The following is a 19,935-nucleotide window of genomic DNA, read 5'->3' as shown; positions in this document are numbered from 1 at the left end:
CGTAGCCGCAGGCCACGGAAACGCCTAGCTGGTGAAGCTGCAGCACATGCCCCAGCAGGTTCTGTTGATTACTTCAGAAGGGAGTTCTTCAAGATGCTTGACACAGCAGTTGTGCAATTCAGACAGCGGTTTCATCAAACAAGCCTTGAAGTTCTTCAGAAGTTGGAGAATGTACTTGTAACTGGAAAAAGTGATCCCATTGAGGACCAGTATCCAGAGATTTATAGGAGGGTGTTGGATGTGCAGTTAGCCATGTTCAAGTCAAAGAACACCTACATGTCAAGCACAGAAGCTGTAGACATCCTGAGAGGCAAGCTGCCTGAAGTCAGAGGTCTTTTTGATCGGGTGGTCCTTGTGAGGCTGTCGTTGGTTGTTTCAACATTGTGTGCTAAAGCTGAGAGGTGTTTCAGTGCACTGAGGAGGTTAAAGACCTAGCTTCGCAACCGCATGAAGCACAAACGCCTGAACAATGTGGCAGTTTGTTACATACACCAAGAAATGGTTGATGCCTTGGACAGGAAGAAACTCTGCCAGGAATTTATCTCTGCCAATGACTGGACACAACATGTGTTTGGAAGCTTTGGGTGAGTTGATTATGTTGACCCTTCTGTGTTCTGTTTTCACTTTTCATTTGCTTTTCATTTACATCAAAAATAGGATTTTCTTCCATATAACTGCCTAAAAATGACAGTGGTTCTCCGTTACACTCATTTCGAAAAGAAAAAATAAAAAGATTACTTGACTATGTACACTGAATTATGGACATTTTATTTAATTTCTCCCACCTGTGATATTCCTGTCAGTTTGACCATCCCACCACTGTGGTGGTGTTATGTAAATGAGGTCTGTTTACCATATATTAAAAAAAATAACTGTAAAATCGGTGATACTGAGTTGGAGTGAAGTTGACTAACAAGGTGAAACACAGAATTAGGTGACACTGTTTTGCTACATGCTTTACAACCAGTCAAACCAAAAAAGGGAACAGTAAACTTAAAAGTAGCAATAGAAAACTAGAACTACTAGAAAACACTGAACTGAAAGAGTTAGAGTTTTATTAAAAAATACTTGTGTCCCCTCCACTTCTGAAATCAAAATTTTGTCCTTGCCTGCGATACTGCCTTAGTTCATCTCATTGCTTCCTCTTGGCTATGAAGTTCTACCACTACCATCTTCCTCTTTTCTGCTGCAGATGCTTTGCTCCACAGAGGTTTCCCTGCACACAATCCCAGGCCTCCACAGCCTTGCGGTACGTGCCCTATAATATCCTTAAGTCTGAGGGCAGCCTTTGCTTCCTGAACCCCGTCTTTTGGATTCCACTTCCTCCCTGTTTTGACCGTGGGGGCTGTATACCTAACTACTGGATCTTTTGACTGAGTGAGAGTCATCTCCAGTCTAGCCTTAGCACACTTAAACTCCTCTGTTAGACTAGTTACTGGGAGCTCCAGCATGCCTTTCCCATACAAGGCTGCACCACTTAAGCAGTATGGGGCACCATCTCCTAATTGATAAATTAATCATCCTTTCAAGCTTCTCAACCTTTGTCAGAGGGACTTCATACACTGTCAGTGGCCACATTAGTCGGGGCAATAACCCAAATTGCATATATCATAACCTCAGCTTTCCTGGGAGCTCTGACCAGTCTATGCTTGAAATGCCTTGTATCATTTTTTGTCTCAACCCCTCGAACTGGGCTATCACTGAGACTTGCGTCATACCACTTTCCCAGACTCTTCACTGGCTTCTCTAGCACTGCGGGAATCACCTCCTCATTTATGACAAACTTCTTATCTACCTTTCCTTCAACAACTGAGGTACTCCTAGACTTACTCGGATTCACTTTCATCCTAGCCCACTGCAAGCTGCTGTTTATCTTATCCAGCAGTCTGCTAGTACATGGAGCAATTCACGTCACCGTCGTCATGTCATCCATGTAGGCCCTACAATTTTAGAATTTGTATACCCAACTAAACAACTAGAAGCTAGGAGAAATTATTCATCTTTGCTTTGCTGCACTGGCGTGTGTCTGTAACAAGCAACAGCAAACCTGTCAACACTGAAATTCCCCTTAAAACAACCTTAGATTGCTCAGTTTCAAGATTTTGAGCAATTTCCCAAAGACCCTGCCCAAATCATTGCAGGATTTAATGTGGAGGTCAAGGAGGTGGATGTTTGTGTAGAGTATCCTCCCTTCAAGACACATTCTCAAATGCTGCTCTTCTAAGGTGTTTAAATTAACTATTCCTAAATTTAGTGCAAGTCAACAGTCGATACAACTGACATAATTAATGTGAATGTGTAATGCTGTTGATAAATACATAAATATGACCCCAACTTTCTAGTCATATGGCTTGGTTTTCAACAAGGTGAAAAATGGAGCACAATATATTCCCATAATATTTCCCTCAGGATCTACTGGGGATGAAAACAGAAGTTAAAGGAGAGGCATTATTGATTCACCAGAAAGACAGGGACATTAAAATGTATGATATCACTGCTGCATATCTGTTGTCTCTGACTGCTGTTTGAAGAAATCAGAATAAAAAAAATAAAAACAGATTTATTAAAGTGAATTGTCACAAAGCTACAGCTAGAGGTAAAAAAGAGGGATTGTAACTGTGGGGCTGCAATCTTTTAGTTTGGCATTCAGCGGTGTGATTCTCAGGAATGCTCGGCTGTGGTGTTACTTACATCATAAAACAACGACCCCACTGTGAGGGATTTAACAGTCTTTTGGCCCACTGGTCATCCTGAGTAATATACCGCAAGAGGTAGAGATGAATCAATCAACACAACATCTGCACTCTAATATGCAATGCCCCCTGTACTGGGAAAAGCCCCCATTAACATACTTCACACTGAACGCTAATGGTCACATGTAAATATACTGCACATGCACTAATGCACACACACATAGGCTGCATTCATGTGCACGTAAGTAATATGATTATGGGCTGCTTTGGCAGTAACCTAAATCTCTGAAACACCATCTGAATGAAAGACCCAGGTTGCTTCGTGTGGTTGGAGGATTACGAAAACCCCAAAATAACAAGGTAACAATGTGGAAACCTGATTACACAGAATTGTTTAAGTTTAAACAGTTAAAATACCATATTGTCCTGAAGCCAAATATTTCAGACTTTGACTGTGAGTAAACAAAACTGCTCTTTGGTATTGCTTCTGAAACTCTAAAGAATTATACAATTTAATTTCAACAACTGAAAAATATACCAAGATAAAATTAAAATACATTCAATAGGTTGCTTGCAAAATAAAACTAATTCCACTGGATGTAAATGTGTGCATATGTTTTTAAATTGTTGCTACATAGGCCTAACTAATTTGCCAATTTGGAAAGCTGTTTTTACCCAGCAAAAGACTGAATGTTCCAACAATGATCCCACCTCTTGGCAGATGGTAATTTAATTTCCCTGTGAATACATGGAATATTGCTTCACCGAAGAATCATTTTATTGGATTTGAGTTCACTGAGTGTAAAAGGCACCTTTCTTTCTCATGCTTCAGTGCTCCTTTAAACTCTGGAGAGCGGCATTATTTTAGCAGAAGTACTGAATCCTCCAAGAACCATTAACCTGCAGAACACTCTCAGGCAGACAGAGGTTCATTTCTGAAAACAAATACTCTCAGAAACCTCTTTCGGAGCCAGCGGCCTGTACACTGTGTGTTCAGGCATGTGATTACGTAACTAATTCAGGACATTGCCCCAAGTCAGCGTAACACTGCAGCTAATGTTCGCACATTAGAGCTGAATGTCATTATTGATTATTGCATCAGCCTGATGAACAGATGCAGCCACAAATTAAGGTGAAACCACATCCATCATCCCCAGTGCCTGCTGAGCCCTGATGGAGTCAGAGCTGGTCTTTCCTGCACTGAGTCAAGAAGACAAATGCACGGGTGGGCCTGAGGTCCACTAAGGTCCTCGACGGCCCCTCTGGATATTACGTATGTGGGTCAGATATATATCCAACCAACATGCGCCAGATTTAGCAGATTCCTGCCATTGTTTGCATCGACGGAGAGGATGAGAAGTGATCGAGTGAGGCTTGTTAGAGAGAGGGCCCTCTGTGAGGCTTCATCAAAGTCCTATGAAAGTCAGAGAAGAGTCTCTCTGTAGGAGGAAATGATGTGCAGCTCTATTGTTCAGGGGCATGGTGAGAAGGGGGAGTTACGCTTCTTAGTAATTGGTAGGACATATTTCTGGAAGCTTTCTGTGGGGAATAATTATTGCCTCAGCATCCCATTCTTAGTAAACTAATGAGTCTGTTTGAACACAAAGCTCAAGTATACAGTCCATACAGTGATAAATAGGGAGAAATAAAGTTAGAACAGAGTATCAATTGGAAAGGAAAGAGAAAATCCAGCTAGTCATAATGAGTCTCCTCAAATCAGGAATGATGGCATTTATCAAAATTAACAGGAGAAATGGGGCCTCAGCAACACTTGATTGGAAAGGTCACATAAGCAGCCCAGAAAAACATTACATCCACTTTTTACGTAATAATGAGGCACTTGTGGATCACTGTACAACGCTTAGAAGATACAAACAAACAAAACAATGGCAGTGACCTTGCTTGTAGGGTTGACTGACTCAGTAGTATTTTTGCATTTGTTTTGTAATCATCAGCAGTTCATATGCATAAGATGACTGGGACAAACGTGCTGTTGATTTTTGGTCTGCATTCAAATACAACCAAATAGCACGACGTACTTTGAACAACAATCTGTCTTCAGCAAGAAAATCAACAATTTCAGAAGATATTCATAATAAATTCCTCATCAGTCAGCGATTTGTTTAAGACAACAATACATATGCCAACATTTTGCATTAGGCTTACAAAACTCCACACTTTATGAAATCCTTCCTAAATACCTTCAGTGTTTTCTTTCTCCTAACATGACTGTGTTGTCACCACTCCCTTGTCATATATTAAAACATGTCTCCACATTGGAGACATTTCAAGGATTTTTTCTCCTTGGCAGCCTACTCCACTGTTGTCCACCAACTCAAAACATCTGGGTTATAAAAATACACTTTTTGTGTCACAGTTTTCATGTTTGGACAGTATGCTCTGTTCAAGGGTGATTGTTTAAAGTCAAAGCTAATCTACTGCTGATGTTTGTTTGATTAAATGTAGCATTTGCCTAGTACTGAACAATCTATTTTTTGTTACTATGTTCAATTCAAGGAATAATAATACAGGTTTCACAAGAATTCTACTCTTTTTCAGTGAAGTGTAAAGGAAACAAAGAAGGCTTACACCTTTTTTAACAGTCTTAGGGGTATGAGGTCACAGATAATACATTAACTGCCTCATAATTCAAACAAAGGCAGCCAATTTGCACAGTTGAGAAGCTTTAAGCAGAAATACCAGATACAGTATTTGTGCTAAAGCATAATGTGGAAATGATAATATTTATCTAGTTATATGAGAATATCACCATTACACCCCTCCCTCAAACCAAGCAGTTGTTTTTACACTAATGTTTTAGATACAAATTAAGCTAGCAGGTTACCTTTTGGCCTTGGGGCTCACGACACACCAGGCTGTTTTTCCAGCATTGGTTTATTGGCGAGCATCTGTAGTCCTTGTTTATACAGTATGTCAATTCAACAATGACACTTCAAGAAAAAGAGACAAAAGTAAACAAAACAAAAAAGTTCACACAGAACACTCTTCGCATCTTTAGTTGATCAACTGCAGACAAACTGATCAACATGACCTGCTCTATGCAAGTTTTGTAGCTGCTCCTCCTAGCAACTTTTTGGCCCGGACACAGGTGAGGTGAGGAGATGACAGAAGTCTGCCTTCATAGCCAATAGATATTTGGTGTCAGTTTGGTGTGTGTGTGTACTTTTAGACAGAACCAGGTTAGCTGTTTTGTGTAAGGCTAGGCAGCTAGTTGTTGTCGTACATTCATCATGCAGATACAGAGGGATCAATTTTCATGCAACAGTTTTTGTACCACAACTTTCAGTTGTTTTCTGCTAATCTGCTTGTAGAGAAACAACTCTTTAATTAAACAACATCATTATAAACACATATCCAAGCCCCTTTTTCTTTGCCACACTAGACCTCTATATCTGGGGCTGCAACTACTATTGTATGCATCACAGCAGAAAAACAGATTGACAGTACAAATTCATACCGGCCACAGGGTTAGTCCAGCAGCGTTGTTGAACGATCAACACAGCAGCCCTTCCCTCAGTGATCAAACATGCATGCGTTTTGTTTTTCTTCCAGACTGTGAGGGAGCTGCACTCACCTGTCAGGTGATGTAGTGTGTAGAGGAGGAGAGAGGGAAATTGCTTTCTTTTGGATTTTCATTAAGCCTATTAACATTAATAAAAGATTAAAACATTTGTTTTGGAGTTATTGTATTTAAAAGGGTTTCGTTTAAAAACCTATTTGTTAACATTCGTAGTTTCTTGGATTTGTTGTTTTCATTTCGACCTTTGCATCTTAGACATGGTTTAGTCCAAAGGGTATTTAAGAACATTAAGGCATTCTACCACTTTGTTTGTGGGCTCAGGTACCTGTAAAGTCAGAGTTCTACATTCAGCAGTTTCATGGTCATTATTTTGAAGTTTGAACTTTATGCTTCTGCTGCTTTCATTCTGTGGGGTAAACATATCCCTCCCTAACACAGACATTCCCAGGTTAAATCTACATCGACACCTTGATCTGGGTGTGACAATCAAGAGATGGGGAGGAACAGTCCTATTTTATTTGTTCACAGTCACCACTCTCCCCTTGCTCCCTGCCATTGCGGCGACAAGCTTCAAGACAAGCTTAACATCTAGCAGCAGGTAGCGGTGCACTTATGTACATGGCTAAATTTAAATGCATTTCAGACTGAGGGTGGATGCTTCCTGTCTGCACCCTGCACAGTGTCCCTGTGAATCAAATCTAATGCATTTTTCATGATATGGCAATTAAAGAGAATCCCAATTAACTCCTCAACCATACACATATGGAAAAATGAATGCACCTTGGCTGACAAGTCATGTGAAAGCTGATAATCTTTGCATCTCAAAGAGTGTTACTAGCTGAGGTCAAAGAAAGGCAACAATATTAATCAGAGAAAAGCACAGTTGATCAGGTTACCTGCAGTCATTTGGAATCTATACTTTCAATGTCAAAGACAGAAATTTATGTTTTGTACACAGCCTTTAACACACAGCAACAGTCCTAAACAGGTGAGCTTCACGTTGTCCAGAAATATAGTGATTTATTTAAAAAACAAAAAACTAATCCTGCAGTTTTGGAACATTATTTGTTTTGTGTCACCTCCATTATTTTCTCCCAATCTCCTCTGAAAAAATATCATTTTTCTGATTACACAACTGCCAGCTGAAAACAAATAATCACATCATGTGTATAAAGGAGAAAAATCGAAAAGGAAGGGAAATGGGATTGATGTTGTTGCACCAAACAACAAAATAGAGTTTTGTAAGCAAACAGGTTCCGAAATCAATTGGAGAACAATAAAAGGTTAGGTTGTCAAAACCTCTGAACATCTGTACATGTAGTCCTGCCGTTCCCTGGGTTCTGTGTCAGAACATTGTGGAAACATGATGCCTCCTTCAGCCACTAGGTCGTCCCTCCAGCATCAAATACAACAGTGGTTGTTAACTTGAGGACTTTAACCAATCTAATGCCTAAGCATATTGAACCAGTACTATGTCAGAGAGTGGTGGCAGCATCAGGCCCAAAGGAGAACATTTTAAATAAAATGTCAAAAAATAAAATAAAATAAAATATTCCTGTGATTTCAATAATCGCTTGCAGCATGGAATTACATCCAGATCAGAGTCAAGGCTGTGCCAAGAAAGTAAAAGAACACATGCACACAGCAGTCATGTTTACCAAGAAAGAGAGGTGTTTCCTGATGCCTTACCATGTCCTGTAATCTGCAGTAGCACCTAAACCCATGATTGCACGTCATTCTGGTAGTGTGATTGTGTTTAAGGACTGTAAAAGGTCAGTGATTGTAGGTTTACAAATTTAAATTGTATCTTGGAAGCAACCTTTTATCTTAAACTGCAGTGTCAGTAATACTCAACAAAAAGGCATTACTTCTGTTATCACTGTCTGCTACTAAATTGTCATTTTGAACATTAAAGGAGACATATGATAAAGAATGCATTTTTAAGTCAATTATTTGATGTAGTAGTTGACTAATCCTTAGTAGATGTAGTGCTGTGGGTTTAGCAAGAATTAACACAATTTAATGTCATTCACACTGGAATGTTTGGAGCTAAATATTCTCTTTGTGTCACAGCTTGTATGATATGGAAAGCCCAGTTAAGGATTGGTGGCTATAAAAATACCTTATTCCCTTAACTGTTTTGTTGTAAACATAACATTCATTTTTGTTTCACATACACTACTTTGCCAAAATAGTCTAATTACATCTTTTAAATCTCCCTTGATATATTATTCCTGACCACAGATACACGACCATGGACTGTAAAAGATGACTTGCAATAAATGAATTGCTGTATACACTGTATATGCAATTAATCTTACAGACCTAATCCACCTGTTAAGCAAAGTCTAGTTCTTTTCTTCTGAGTTAAATGGAAGTCTCTTCAAACAAAGGTATGACAGCCTACATTACTACAGCAACCTTCTGACAAAAATTAAATAAAACTCAACAGTTTCAAGTTCTTTAACAATAATAATAGAAAATACACTAGCCTGAGTCTGAGCGCAGACCTTTGCTCACATACATTCACACAACAGTGCCCTGCACTGGGAGCAACTGAAGGGTCAGTGTCTTCTTGCCCAAGGACCAAGGATCAAATCGCCGACCTTCAAACCACTAAAGAAACGTACCTAACAGCTAAGTTAGTTTCTTTGTAAGATGAAAATGATTAAGGATGCAATCCTTCCTGTATTTCCTCTCAGTTGTTTTGCTCTCTGTAAACACTTCTCTGTTGCATTGCTTGCGTCAAAAATTGAGAGCAAAATGTTATGTGTTACTGTCCTTTACTGCCACTCACTGCTACCATGGAAACATTTCTTAGTGGAGATATAGGCCAGATTAAAATAAGTCAGATTTCCATTTTTGTAAAACATCGAACTTGCTTGAATCTAAGAGAAATTTCTGCCTCTCTACACTAGGTCTCTCATTGAAATCAAAGAGAGCAAAGTGAGACAGCTATGTATAAATTTGATGTGCTTCATCATGGCATACAATAATAGAGCTGAATGTTATAGCACTGATCTTCCATTATACTTTACGGATAATATTCTGTCATTGTCACACAGAACCTGCTATAAGTTCTTATCATCTGCCACCTTCCAAATTTAGGTTTTAATATTAAGTGTTATATTGAGTGTAATAGAATGTAAAACTGTCCACAGTCAAAGGGCATTTTAGAAACTGCATTATTAAAAATTGCACCATCTGCTAAAAGGAAGCAGAGTGAGAAACTCTGAAGATGCAGCCTAAACATTGATAGTGTTTTCTGAACTGTTGTTGTACTTTGGATCAATGAAAGAACTCGTGAGAATTTTATTTTATTTTCAACTTGTTTCAACTGGAGTAACATAAGCAGGACTTGCTCCTCCTCAAACCAGATGGTTGCAGTGTGTATTAAACAGAAAGAGATGATTTGTTTTTGCAGTAATCATGTTTGTCTTCAGGAGGAAAGCATGAGGCAGAGTAACGCACCGTGTTCCAGTGTCAAAATGTTACACCATCAAAATAATGTATTTGCAGTCAGCTGTGCTAAAATATGTAATTTAAGCTCAAATGTGAAGTCAGTTCCTAGAAGTTTAATACTGTGAGAGCTTGACTGAATGTACCTTGTTTTGATGGTGAGGAGCCACCGGGCCAAAAGATTGGCTCCCAAATGATGTCACCTTTTCCTCTGAGAAGTATTTATCAGTGATGTCTGAGTAGAATATTGGGCATGTTATTTTCCATGGCAGCTGTCTTTTTCTCACTGATTGTGAGACATTAGTACACAGCGTGGTGGTCATATTTTTTAACTTCTGCAGTCTCTTCCTCCCTCGGCAATAGTAATGTAATACAGCAAGTGAGCTGTGCAGCCAGATGTTAAATAAAATAAACAAGGTGTGAAATTAACACTTCAATGTCAAGCATTACTTATTTTACACATTTGTTTCACTTTTGCATTGCTTTGGTCCAAATACTGTAATTGTTTACATTTTTAAATCAGGTAAATTGGCTTAATGACTTAATTTGATTTTAAGTTATATATTTAATCTTGCTGGATTAATGCAAGGGAATGTCTGCCCAAAATGTGTGACGTGTGAGTTTCAACACCCATAACACACACATCTGGGAGCTTGTCTGTGAATGAATCTCTAGTTTGAGCTGGCCTACTTCGGCAATCTCCCTGCACCTGTTTCATTCTCATTATGAGGTATTTGCTGCTTCAGATTTTTTTTTTTTTTAGATTAATGTTTAACATCAGTTGCAGTGTCAACACATTTAGTGCAGGTGTGAATATATTTATAGCCTTGTTAAATATTGTCATTCTATTTGTGATTTACATTTTTGTTCTGATGGTAAACCCAGTGTAGGTCATACCAAAAGGCATGTCAAAGTATGTCAGGGTATCTGAACTTGACATGATATTTTCAACAATAAATATGGACAGTACACTGAAACTCAATAAAGGTCAATTTAGGTAATGAAAGGCTTATTCCAAATGCTGATGGACTTTACCCAGAGATAAATATTATGGATTAAAGGACTTTAAAGAACCTAAATAGAAGGCAGTCACTGGGACTGATTATTCATGTATCCAGTATTTCTTTTGATTTTAATGCTCAGTTTCAGATCACTACCTATATATATATATATATATTTCAGATCACTACCTATATATATATATATGTGTTGTTCAGTAATCATCAATTCCAAAATAATCGTTACTAAAAAAAAAAAAAATAGTTTTTCATAAAGGCCTATGTGTGTTTTTGCTAGTGTTTAGTTTTATAATGAAATGTAGGAAGGTTTGTTTCCATAACATGTCAACCTCATTAAAAAAAGGTAAAGTGAGGATGGAGAGATTTTAGCTCTTACTAAGTTGAATTATACTTTCAGTTCTATCAATTCAACAACGATAAGAGAACTTCTCTCATCTTATCTTCACCTTCACTCAACTTCCCTTCCACCTCAAAGGTCTGCATCATATGACGAAAGTGCTTTATCATTTACTTCCTTTCAGTTAAAATGCAGGAGAACTACTAGCGTGTGAAATAATCTTAACTGAAATGATCATGCTGCCTTCTTGGTGGGCTAAATTGAAACAGTTCTGTGTCAGGGTTCCTCTAGCAATCCACTCGAGTTATTTCCTCCTTATTAAGGTTCATCCTGGGGGTGTAGCTTTCTTAGCAGGGCTGAGAGTTGGCCTGGCTCAGATTGATAAAACTTCTTGCAGCCTGCAGGGCAGGTTAACTTTCATGTTATTATCTCTGTCAAGAAATAATTTATACAAAGTCATAAAGTGTGCCCTTAATAAGGTGAGATCAAAGAGCTTTGTGTGCACATAAAAAAATCATCTAAAAGTTGTAAGCTTTAACATTTGTGTTTCACTGTATTTTTCCATTTTTCCGTTATTTATATTATTATTATTTTCTCAGTCATTTGATCGATGCATGTAGGAAGACAATCAAGTTACGCTTTGGTATTGGCATCAGTATTGGAAGAGCTTTGTCCTGAAGAGGCATTCTGAAGTTCAATGTGTGTAGTTCTTCCCAGCAGAACATTGCATAGTCACAAGATGGTCAATGTTAATGTTGTGGCTGATCACACATTTTACCATTTAAACCAGTTTTACCTTCCACTAATGGGAGGGGGGCAGAGGAAATAAGTGGTCATGTGACTTGTGTGGTAGGCCAAATGAACAGGATGAAATGCGCCATATGGACTCTACTATTAATATTTTTTCTCATCTCATCTCATCTCATCTCATCTCATCTTCCATATCGCTTCATCCTCACTAGGGTCGTGGGGGTCGCTGGAGCCTATCCCAGCTGGCATCAGGCGAGAGGCAGGGTACACCCTGGACAGGTCACCAGTCTATTGCAGGGCTAACACAGAGACAAACAACCATTCACACTCACACTCACACCTAGGGAGAGTCACCAATCAGCCTAATGTGCATGTCTGTGGAGGTAGGAGGAAGATGGAGTACCCGGAGAAAACCCATGCAGACACAGGGAAATTAATATTTTTTATACAAAGTTAAAGCTCAGAGCAGCAGGAACTGGAACATCAGTCTGAGTCTGGCCTCATGCTTAAAGAGCAGATCGCCAAGCGGATGATGCCGAGGCTGCCGTCTCTCTAATCTGCTCCCAGCCTATTTTCTTCACAGCTGTCTCATTTACCCACACCATATCATGATTGCCATTAGTCAACAACCTGCCACGTGAAAATGCCATCAGCTGCACTGAACGGAGCAGCTCTGGGAATGTACATCCTCTGAAGCTCTACTAATACCATTTCCTGCAGTGATGGAATGCCATGTCATCACATAATGTGTGAGGGTAAAGATTTGACGTGCTACATCGAGCACTTTATTAGAGGAATGGAATGGATTTTGAGACCGATATCATTGATGAAAAACATCACACAAGTGAAACTGAGGGATCCTCTGTATTATTCTGGGGACACTATTCATCACTTGTAACAGCGTAATTAGTTGCAAAAGAGCCATGTATGCATGGCCTCATTGCGCCTTGTGTTCATTAGAGTGTATATAGATGTGGTTTGGATGATGAATTCACCTTATAATAGTATGCATTCCATTAACTGCACTGTCTCTTACATTCATCACAGCAAAAGAACGTAAACAGCAGGTCCTGAATATACTGCGTGTGTTTCTACATGTATGCCAAAAGGATGACAGTTTGTCCTGTTTCATAACTATGCACGTTTGTGAAGGTCTAAAACTGCCAGAAAACAAACACACTGAGAGGATGGATAGCGCAGGGGAGCTGGTTCTGGCCTCTTTAATGAAGCCTTTTTTCTCCTCTTTATGTGCAAGGTGACCTTGTCCATTACTGAAATCCTGCAGGAGATGATCACTGCCACCAGCATCCAGTTCGCACCGTCCGGTCAATGTGAACCTATTGAAAGTTGAGGTATTGATCTTGAGTGGAAGCCTCACTCAATACAGATTTCTCCCTTTGTGCTTTTTCAGGAAAGGCTGATGGAGCCTTTTGTGAATGGTATAAAACTCACTGTCTGGCTTATTTAATAAATGTGGCCTCGAGAAACTATACCCCCCAAGACTGTGAGCAGTTCTACATAATATTTCACCTAAGTAACATGTAAGCGCAACACAAATATGTAAATTCTTGTATGTTTTAGCAAGGAATGAAATGTCTACTGCTACAGGAATTATCTGTTTTATTATTTATTTATTTATCTGCAAATGATCTCATCGTTATTTCACATAATGGTAAATGGTCTTGTTTTTATATAGCCTTTTCTACCTAATGGTACTCAAAGCCTTTTTACAGTCACAGTACAGCATCCATTTGCTTACACAAGCTCACACTCACTGTAGGTTCGTACAACGAAGGATTGATTGAATATCAGAAGTTCAGCTGATTAGGGGCGCTCTTGGTTGATTGCATGCACTGGACAAAAAGCACTAATCCATCAATGATGAAATGAGATTTGAAAAAAAGGAATTGAGTTATTACTTAATTTCATATATCATTTGCCACAGCAGTAGAGCACAACTGCAACCCAGGTAAAGTTCAGATATATGATACTGATGTAGTGACGTTTAACACCTAAGAAGACATTATCGGTGTAATCAAAGTGAGAGGAGACAGTTTGGAGGAAATGATTGTCAGAAAGCGTACATTCTTCATCATTTCCCACTATAAAACACAACAGATGTTGGGAAGTCAAGATAATAAAATACCCCATCCACATTCATCACATACAGTGCCTGATGCCAGCTGTTATGTGGAATCTGCAGCATGAAGACTGAAGACTGAAAACTGACTGCACCAACTGCCCTCAGGCCATTCCCAAACCAAGCACCACCATCCAGTAAGATATCATGACAAAACCACCAATTTAAATGGTGAGACATGTCATCCATGCAACAGGTAATTATCTACTTAAATTAAATTCTCAGCTTGGTGCTAACATTATCAAATCTCATTCTGCACTAATAGCAACAGATGACTTTCATTAATAAATGGTTTAAAACCTAGCTGAGTGTGGCTGATTTCCAGCTGTTTTCTCTTACACCTAGCAAAGTGTCAAAAACGTACATGTTGACTCACAAGGACTTTTGTCATAGTTTCTTAATCACAACTGTAAAAGGCACTGCACTGTGTATCTGCCCTACAGGAAGTTGAATGTCCCTTGATCTTTGTCAGTCAGTAGAATAAGTAAAATAAAAAAATACCATCAAAAATTACATTTACAGATTGTAAACTTCCACTTCATTTTTATTTTTTTTTTATCTATTTACTTGCATCTTTCTTACAAACTAGAATCAGAATTACTTTAGACTTAGACAGACTTTAATGATTCACCAGGGAAAATACTTTGTCGCCATAGCCCCGTTGCAAATAAAAGTAAACACTCATAAAACCACAAGAAAGAGAAATAAAATAAGATAAAATAAAATGAGGTTAAATTAAAGTAAAATAAAAATGAGCAGTGTAATCAAAAAATGTACAGAATTAACATTATGAACAAATATACAAATGTAGTTGGCAAAATAGTGCCCAAGGTGACACGCAATAGAGGTCTGTCCATCCTGGCACATCCTACATCTTCCTTTTGCTGACACGATGGGGAAGTGTTCAGTCCTGTCATACCTCATGTCGCCCACAGGCCTGGGGACTTTGGGCTGTTTGACCAATCTTGGTGGGGTGTTGTCTTCGCTACCTTTGGAGGGGTGACCCCTTTATTGCTCTTCAGAGTAGATGAGTCCTTTGGCAACATCCAGCCTAAAGTCCTCCAGATTGAAATGTTTCTGACCTAGTGGGGCTGCATCACAACGATGGAGGAGCCAAGCATTATTTACAGCAATGTCAACCATCTGCCCCTAACCCTAACCCCTAAGCTTAAGTGTAATCAATATCACAATTAGTCAGAAACTGTTAAATGATAGTAAAAATGAAACACGAGTAAATATCCTGCATTCTCTGCTCCTCTGATCAAAACAGAGTCCCTAGCAACAGTGGTGGTATTCTAGTAATACTCCATTATCAGCCTTTAACATCTGTATATTATTGATTATATGCTTCAAAACGAAAAAAAAGTATATCTGAGAGTGATTATGTCTGTTTATATACCCCTATCTGGACAATGTAGACCCCAGGATACAGGCGTTCAATGCCTGTTTATCAAAGTTCTGTATATGTATTCATTATTTTTCAACAAGAATATATAAACTTATCCTTAAAGAACAATATTTTCAAAAACAAATCTCCCAAAAAATGTAATTAACAAGAAAAACAAAAACACTTACCTCATGTGCAATGTCTCTGTCCACATAGGCAGCCATTTTGGAGTTTGACATAAAAGTATCAATTTATTTTTTGAATGCTGTCATAAAGTCACATGGCCTAGGTACTTGCCATATCCCCCCTAAGACTTTCTCATGATATTAAGTGCAGATACTTAATGGCCTCCAAAGCACCTCTCACGGCACACTCCCTCTGGGTCCCATCAAGCGCACACAGTCCATCGATCCCGGCCCAAAACTACTTCTCCACTCCACCACCACTAACTCCAGCCTGGCACTCAAAGCACTTCTTCTAAAGTTTAGCGGGAATTTCAGGCCTCCCTCCAGGCAGCTCAAGGGACAGTGCTAGCAGCCAATAGCAGCCATTTTTTTTAAGGATAATACAGTATTATTTGTCAATGTGATTTCTACACAAATAGAAATTAAATTCATCCATTCTCAGCAGTCCCCTGCATTTCTTGACTGATAGCTGAGATGGCTTATGGGTTGAGGTGAGGGGCCTCTGTGGATCATCCCACAGATACTTGATCAGTTTGGAATCTAGTGAATTTGGGGGCCAGGTCAACACCTTGTGCTGTTCTTCAGGTTTTGTTCCTAAACCATTTTTGTGTGTGTCTGTGTCAGGCTGCATCCTGCTGGGGATCGCTGCTGCCATCAAGAGTGTCATTGCTATGGGGTGGGGGTGTCTGGTTTGGTCTAGGTGGGTGGTACATGTCTAAGTAACATCCGTGATCGTTTTATCAGGCAGCTTATATTATTTTAATAAATTGATGCTGCCTACCTGATGCACTACTGTTTGGCATTGTGTGTACAATACACTAAATAACACTTCAGAGGTGATGATTATCCCTCTCTCTCAGCATTTGAACCAAGGCCAAACCACAGTCACACAATGAACAGCGCTGGTTATTAGGACAGTCTGACATTAATTCAACAGACAGAGTAGCTGACCCATCTAAATAAATAAAGACTGTGATAAAATAGCAGAAAATGTTTTTATTTTTCATCCATTCAAAGAGATATACACAATGGCAGTATTAATATAATGAACTGAGTTTTCATCGGATGTTCACTCTCTAATGTGGAAAAACTCCACACTCCCCTTTTTTTTTTTGTTTTTATGAGTCATCCTCCATGTGCGGAAATTCCACTATGTGCTGCTGACCCCCTCTGCAGATGTTTCCTCTCACTGTTGTTGTTGTTGTTCTCCCTCAGCACCCAGGGGTCCCTTCGTCTTTGCTTGCGGCCAGGCCAGCCGCAGCCATGTTGGCTATCTGTGTTCACAATGCATTTTAAAAGGCACATAGGTGCTTGTGTCTCCTACTGTGTATTATACAACACGGCTGGTACAGAAAGTATCTCTTCTCTGCTGTGGTTCCCTAAAATGTAAGAGGTGCTTTTACTGTTTTACTGCAAGAAGTTATATTTTAGAAACATAAATGAGGCAGCCTAAACAGATGTTCAGTTTTAGTTTGTAATTGTTCTGCAATTGTTGATATGTAAAGTAGGATATGATAGTAATGATATTTTTTTAGGGGAAAAGGTGTAAACAAATCAAGATTATATTATCTCAAGATAATCTCAAGATTATATTATCTCAAGATAATAACAGATTGCTTGTTTTCTTCCTTGTATCTCTTTCACATTTTTAATGTGTGGAACATTTAATTACCCCAGAGATAAATGTATTTTCAGTGCTAATATGGTTGAAATAAAATACATAAATAAAATAGGTTATTGGTTAAAAGAAAAAAAAAGTGCAGTGCAAAAATACATGATATGAGTTTCCTTCCTTTATCTCCTCGTTGTTATCCTCTATCCACCAAGACAGATGTTCAGGAACCCATTTCATGATGTGCCTGCTTGTGCGCACATGCATGAATGTGTGTGTGTATTTCAGTAGAGAGGACATGTTGCCCTTTTCCTGCCTCACCGTTCCCCCTGTTCTTAAATGTCACGTGCACAGAGCACACAGAGAGAAGGCGGTCTCGTGGGCCACGGCACTATAAATCCCATTTTGAACTGCGAGCCCACACCTTTCTCTGTGGAGGTAAATATACCCCAGCTTCAGGTATTTATAGGAGTCATGAATGATTTTCCCCTGCAGCTGTCAGAGCACAGGAGCATGTACTTCTAAAGATAGGGTGCACCGACTGTGTCTGCCTAACAAGGTGCCCTAATTTCCATCCAAAATAGAAACGGGAATATGCTAAGAGACTCGATTAATGTTGGATGTCTTTTCTAAAGGGTTGGGCATATTCTCATTATTATATGTATAGGTTGTTATTTTTTCATTTATGTGCACATTTCAAACAGCAAGGACAGAGAGAAACCAGCATGCTCCAAAACAAGAGATTCTTCATCATAAGATGCTTTTAAATAATTAAAACAGTTTAGGATATTCCCACGACAGCAGCTAAAAATTTAAGGCATAGCATTACACATTTTTCCTCTCACCTTGAAAAACTCATCTAAGTATGCAGAGTGCAATAAGTCATTAAAAGATATGTCGTGAGTACCATATTTTTGATCACATACCAGGTAATATGCTCAGTCAAGAATCAAGAATCAAGAATCAAGAATCTTTATTGTCATTATGCAAGGCACAACGAAATTCTGTTCAGCAGCTCTTGGTATAAATGTACAGACCTGAGATATATAAATAATATAAATATAGAATAGGAAATATAAAATAGAATAACAAGTTAAAATAAAAAATAGAATTTAAGAATAAAATAAGATGAGTCAGACTTGTATTCAGCTCATCTGTTAAATCCAGATTCAGAAACCTTTACTGGAAACGCACTTTGCCTCTTTTAAAGATTTGATATTTTTGGCCTAGTTGTGTGTGCTTTGTTTGATCCCTCCTCTGCTAGGCACTGGTCCTGTGCACAGCAGGGTCTCCACAGACACAGCAGGAAGCTAACAGATCAATGAGAAGCCCATCACAAAATTTCTAGGTTGTTGGGCACATGCAGCGACAGACCTTCAAAATGGTTGGATTCTGAGAAAAGACTGGCATCACAGCCTGAATCAGGCCTGCAGTCATTTTGCATTTTTAAAATATTTGGGTACGTTTGGGTAAGTGAGTTTGATATTAGGCTGACTGGGATGTTTTCTTTTTATTTCAGAAACTCCTGATCTACTGGGATCAGCAACCATCTCTAGGGTTTATGGAGAATGGTTCAAAAAAACATCCATTGAGCAGTAGTGGACAAAAATGCTTTGTTGATGTGAGAGGTCAGAGGAGAATGGACAGACTGGTTGGAGATGAAAGAAAGGAAACAGTAACTCAAATAACCACTCGTTACAACCAAGGAATGCAGAATACCATCTCTGAACTCACAACACGTCAAAAGGAAAATGGGCTACAGCAGCAGAAGACCACACTGGGTGCCGCTCCTGTCAGCTTAGAACAGGAAACTGAGACAGTTAACACAGGCTCACCAAAATTGGACAATAGAAGATTGGAAACACGTTGCCTGGTCTGACGAGTCTCGATTTCTGAGACATTCGGATTGCAGGGTCAGAATTTGGCGTAAACAACATGAAAGCATGGATCCATCCTACCTTGTATCAGAGTTCAGGCTGGTGGTGGTGTAATGGTGTGGGGGATATCTTCTTGGCACACTTTGGGCCCCTTAGTACAAACTGAGCATGGTTTAAATGCCACAGTCTACCTGAGTATTGTTGCTGACCATGTCCATCCCTTTATGACCACAGTGTAACCATCTTCTGACAGCTACTTCCAGCAGGATAACGCACCATGTCACAAAGCTCATATCATCTTAAACTGGTTTCTTGCACATGACAATGAGTTGGATGCAGCACATCAAAAACACATTAAGCTTTCCCTTGGAAATTGAAAGATGTTCAGCAGAGTCATCAGTTCAAAACTGGCTGAAACCAGTGGGACCCAGGTATAGCCATCTAATGTTGTTCATGGAAGAGTTGCAGCCAAAAATCCATTCCTCTGACATAGAAACAAGGCCAAGCCACTCAACTATGCATGAAAACATATGAACTGGAGTGCAGAAAAATGGCAGCAGGTGTCTGATGAGTCAAAATTTGAAGTATTTGGCTGTAGCAGAACATGTGAATCTTAACGTGTGTCTGCAGGCAACAGTGAAGCATGGTGGAGGTTCCTTGCAAGTTTGGGGCTACATTTCTGCAAATGATTTTGGGGGTTTGGGGTTCGGAGGGTTTGGACAAACTGACCAGCCTTGACTCTTCTCTTTCAAGCTCAGTTGCGTCTTAGCTCTCTTCTTTGCCTTGTCTAAGTTCTGTCTGTGGTTTTTGTTGGCGTGTTTAAGTTTTATTGTTGAATTATTCTTGCCACATTGAACACGCAACTTTTTCAGAGTTCAAGCTTCATTTTATTTTAACTGTCAAGACAGTCACGCATTAATTATATTTTTGTAGAT

Source organism: Mugil cephalus, chromosome 6, assembly GCF_022458985.1.
Source record: "Mugil cephalus isolate CIBA_MC_2020 chromosome 6, CIBA_Mcephalus_1.1, whole genome shotgun sequence".
Classification (NCBI taxonomy): domain Eukaryota; kingdom Metazoa; phylum Chordata; class Actinopteri; order Mugiliformes; family Mugilidae; genus Mugil; species Mugil cephalus.
This window is presented reverse-complemented; position numbering follows the sequence as displayed.